The sequence below is a fragment of the Rhinopithecus bieti genome, unplaced genomic scaffold (assembly GCF_001698545.2).
Source record: "Rhinopithecus bieti isolate Rb0 unplaced genomic scaffold, ASM169854v2 scaffold_566, whole genome shotgun sequence".
NCBI classification, from domain to species: domain Eukaryota; kingdom Metazoa; phylum Chordata; class Mammalia; order Primates; family Cercopithecidae; genus Rhinopithecus; species Rhinopithecus bieti.
The window spans coordinates 940,966-946,449 of NW_016803334.1; positions in this window are offsets into that span (position 1 = coordinate 940,966).

A 5,484-nucleotide genomic window follows, 5' to 3' on the forward strand; every position below is an offset into this window, starting at 1 on the left:
TAAATTTTGTTATCCTTCCTTAAAATTACATTTTGGGAATAATTCCCTTTGGTTTCAATTCATACATATATATTGTATGTTTTTTTCAACAGTTACATGATAAAAGTCTGTAGTATATCTATCTTCTCCATTGTAAAGCTAGTAGAATTACAGCTTAATCATTTCCCCACATTTACAAATTTCAGTTATTTCCAACATATTGCTTTTGCAGACAATACAAGAAACCTGGCTATGTATTTGGTATTGGAGGGTTAAAGTCAAGGAAATATTGAGAATTGTAGTTACTGTATCCGAAAGTAAACACTCCTATCATTTTATTATACATTTCCAAATTCTTCCTTGCACATGTTGTACTCATTTCATTTGCCACAGGGAATATATTGAGTGATTCTTTCCCTGCACACTCCCCAACAAAATGTACTGTCAAGCTTTGTAATTTCCCAGTTTGAGAGTTGAGGAAGTGTCTCAGGGTAATTATATTGTATTGAAATTTTTATTGAGATAATTATAGATTTACTCACAGTTGTAAGAAATACCACAGACATGTCATGTACTCTTTCTCAGTTTTCCTAAGAGGGGGATGTACCTTGACAAACTATACTGAAATATTTCTGTCAGAATAGTGACATTGATACAATTCACCAATCTCACTCAATTTCCTGAGTTATATTTGTATTCATTTGGAGTGTGTGTGTGTGTGTGTGTGTGGATGTGTGTGTGTGTTTAGTTCTACATAATTGTATCCAGTTGTAGATTCATGGATCCACTACCACAGTGTCTGTACCGAACAGTTTTATCACAAAAAGACTACTGGCAATACCCTTTTATAGCAAGATCAACCTCCCAGGCTCACTCCGTCCCCTCACTAACCCCTCACTAATCATTAGTAACTACTAAATTACCTCCACTCCATTTCTAAAATGTTCTCCTTTCTAAAATGTTATATACATGGAATCATACAGTATGAATTGGGCATCTTTGCTGAACCAAGTTGTATGCAAGAACCATTTGTTCCTTTATATTGTTGAATTACATTCCATGGCATGGAGGCATCACTGTTTAACCATTCCCCTGTTGAAGAACATCAAGTTTGTTTTCAGTTTTTAGCTATTATAACTAAGGCTTACATAAACATTCATAGAGAAGATTTTGTCTAAACATAATCTATTTAAAATTGGAGTTAAATGTACAAGAGTGGGATTTCTGGGAAACTGAATGTTTCATTTTATATCAAATTTCCAAATTGTTTTAGAGAATATCTGTACTTTTTTTTTTTTTTACTAATTTTTTACATTTCTACCAGTAATGTATGATTGATCTTATTTTTCAGCCTCATGACCTGCATTTGGTGTTGGAACTATTTATTTATTTATTTGAAAAGGATGTGGGAATATATCATTGTGGTTTTCATTTGAATTTCCCTGATGGATAATTTTTTAAAAAATTCGTTTATCTATATTTGCCAACTACATATCCTCTTCAGTGAAATGTCTGTACATATTTTTGCCTACTTTCTGATTAAACTGTCTTTTTTCTACTCTTGAGGTTTAAAAGTGTTATCTATGTCTATATCTACATCTACTAGGTACCAGTCTTTTGACATATAAGTGGTTTTTAAATGTTTTCTGCCCGTCTGCAGCTGGTTTTTCATCCTCTTCGTATGAACTTGCCCAGTGCAAGAGGTTTTCATTTGGATGATGTAGAATGTATCTTTTGTTTTATTTTATAGATTGAACATTTTAGTGCTATTTCTACAAATTATATGCATAGTCACAGATCCCAAAGACTTTACCTTGTGTTTTTTTTTTTTCCAAAGATGTTTTAGCGGTTTTTGTTCATTTGTTTGCTTGTTTGCCTACTGATGTCAAAATGTGTCATTTGTTGAAAAGGTGATCCTTCCTCTATTGAATTACCTTTAAAACTTTGTCAAAAATTAATTGAATGTATTCGTGTCAGTTGATTTTAGGGTTTTCTCTTGTGTTCCCTTGATGTATGTGTTTATTACGCTGCCAGTACACTGTCTTGAATAATCTAGTTATATGGTAAGCCATAATGTCAGATGGAGTGATTTGTACCACTTTTTGTTCTTTCTCAAGACTGCTTTAGCTAAACTGTGACCTATGACTTTCTGTATCACTATTAGAATAAGCTAGTTTATGCCTACTGGAAACCGTGCTAAGCTTCTGATAGAAATTGCTTGAAGCCTATAAATTAATTTTGCAGGGAGGGGATTGACATCATTACCATATCGAGTCTTTCAACCTATGAACACAGTATTAATCTGCTTTGATTACTTTGATCAGTGTGGTGTAGTTCCAACATACATGTTTTAGCTATGTTAATATGTAAGTATTTCATTTTCTTTGAATTGATGATAAGGGATAGTGTGTTTTTAATTTTGTTTTCTTCATGTTCATTATTATTATTTTAAAAGGTGATTAATTTTTATGTTAGATCTTTTATCCTCTGACCTTGCTGAACTGCTTTCTTATACTAGAGGTTTTTTTTTATAGATTTTAGAGATATTCTACTTCGATAATAATGCCATCTGCAATTAGAGACAGTTTTACCTTTTATATCCTGATCCTTATGCCTTTTATAAAGTTTTTTTTTTAATTCAGTAGCTAGAATTCCAATACTATTTTGAATTAAATTGGTGGAAGTGGATATCCTGCCTTGTTCCTGATCAAAACATTTACTCTTTAACAATCAGGTATGTCTCACTGTCATTTTAATTTTCATTTATCTTCTTTTGCTTATAATTGGCCTTTAAAACTTTTCATGGTCATTTTAATATTATCTTTGGAAAACGGCATTTTTATGTTTTTTGCTCGATTATGGTGTGTTTGCTATTTCTCCCACTCTTAATATTTTAGTTCTCCATATACTAGGGTTATTAGCCTTTACCTCTGATATACTTTGTAACACTTTTATTCAAAGTGTCATTTGTTTTACCCTTTTATAATGTTTTGTGGCATTTGTTGAAATGCACAGATTTGAGAAATAATTTATGTGGTCAAATGTATCAATCTTTTACTTAATTGAATTCAGGTTTTATTATATTTATTTAAGTTTACGGAAATTGACTCTTACTTGTATGTTTTTAGATTTTACATTTGTATCTCTCATTTAGTTGTATATAACACAGAGTATGGATCTACTTTTGTTCTTTCACATAATTTTCCATTAATTTAAATTTTCATTAACTTAAATATTTATCTTTGGTTCATTGGTGTTATAAGAAAAGATGTTCCAGGTATAGTAGTTATATATATATGATATATATGAATAGATTTTTCTTTTTTTTTTTTTTTGTTTTGACGGAGCTCCTCTGTCACCGCAGGTGGATGCGTGCCGATCTCAGCTCACTGCGAGGTCCAGCCTCCGGTTCACGCCATTCTCCGCCCGGGCCTTTCCCCGAGTAGGGGACTTACAGGCGCGCCACCCGTCGCGTCGGCCGCTAGGTGTCTGTGTATTTTTCAGGTGTAGAGACGGGTTCACCGTGTTAGCCAGGATTGGCTCTCGAGGGCTCGCGGACCTCCGTGATCCGCGGGGCGTGTGCTCGGCGCTCCAAAGTGCTGGATACAGGGCTGAGCGCCACCGCGCGCCCGGGCTTCCCTATATTTTGTATAGTTGAAACTCATTGTCTCGCGGGTAGCCATGTCAGATACGCACACTGATTTTGGATTGAAAAAGGACTTGATGGTATATTCGCGTATAGCTTTTTAATGTACGATATTTATAAGCGTACCATTTGAAATAGTGGCTAATAGCGGTTTAAGGTATATTGTTTTTAGAAATTAGCCCTTTATTTTTATTCCAGGTTTTATTCAGTTACTCCGTTAGATATGTTATAAAAGCTTTAGTGCACCTTCTGTACCTCCACAAAAAGGTTGTGGTGTGTTTATTAGAGTTAGTTTAAGTAAATTAAATTAAATGAAGGAAGCGAATACCTATGAACAAGAAAAATAGTTTAGTCCGATGGTAGTGCAAATGACTTTGTGTGGTTTTCAGATTATTTAAAATTTTTAAATGTTGTATGTATAGATTTTGCAAATTTTTTGTTAAGTTCAGCTCGAGTTACTTGTATCTTTCTGGTTAGTATTGAAGCATTTTGGTACTGCACCCTATCAGTTCATGTTTGTTAGGATTATATAATTTTGTGTATTTTAATTTATTTCCTGCTGAATTAATACTTATTAATATTAATGAACTATGCTATCAAAATTGTAAGGGTTTATTGAAATAATAAAAATGTGAACAAACCTATAAGAGAACAAAAGGATGAAAATTTACAGATAGATACATAGATATAAACTCAGTTATCAAGGAAATGTTAATATATTTCGGGTACAAAATTGAACCCAAAATAATAATTTTGGAAATAATTATATCGCTTTGTATGCTAAGGGTGTTTTTATGTACGTGTCTCCTATACCCTTCTCATTATATGAATAAAAGTTTGTGTAACACTTTGGAAAATGTATTTCTCAAATACATATATAAGTAATTAAAAACTTTAAGAGAGAACTAAGCCACAAAAATATAAAGAAAATAATACAAATGAAATAAATGTAGTAAAAGAGAAAAGCCTTTTAAAACTAGAATTATATCAAAGCTAAAATTATATTTTGAAAATAATAAGTAATTAATGTGAATAGAAGACAATAAAAAGAGGGAGGAGAGAAGTCATACAATGCAAAATAACAAACTGACAACAGAGATTCTATATGTACTAAACATATATCAAGAATTTATAAACGATTTTATGTTGTAAAATGAAATATTTTAATAAAATGGATACATTTGATAAAACTACAATTCAGCAAAACCGCAGTGAGAAAAAACAGTAAATATAAACTTTGTTTAGTAAAATATAGTAAAACTAAAAGTGTACATACATACTGCTGATGAATATGCAGTCAATTCAAATAGAAAACAAACTTTATGTTATTTGAATATCATTTAATAAATAATATATATAACATAGATATAAATGTGCTGACAGATTTGCGAGACCTCTACACTGAGGAGTATAACATATGCAAAATTAAAGAAGGCCGAAATAAATGGAAATCCCAGTTTCACGGATTGGAAGACTCAATATTGTAAAAAAGGCAATTAAACACAAATTGATTTACAGATTCACTGAAATCCCAACCAAATCTTAACAGGGAACCGAGCTTTAAGGAACCTGCAATTTGGCTGCAATCCCAACTAAGTCCCATATTGAGCAGTGGTTTCTTTATGGAAATTCAAACGTTAATAGTAGTTAAGATAATACTGATGAAAAATCAGAAGGATGTACAGTCATAAATAATGATCATTTGTTCCAAAGATACGACAAAGATATTACTCCATTCACTGGAATAGGCCGATATAGCACTATTCAAATTTGCAACATAAATCCACACATGTTTACGTGATTTATGAATAAGTTGCTGGTTTTATTAGTGATATCCCTTTATCATCTTTCATTGGGCT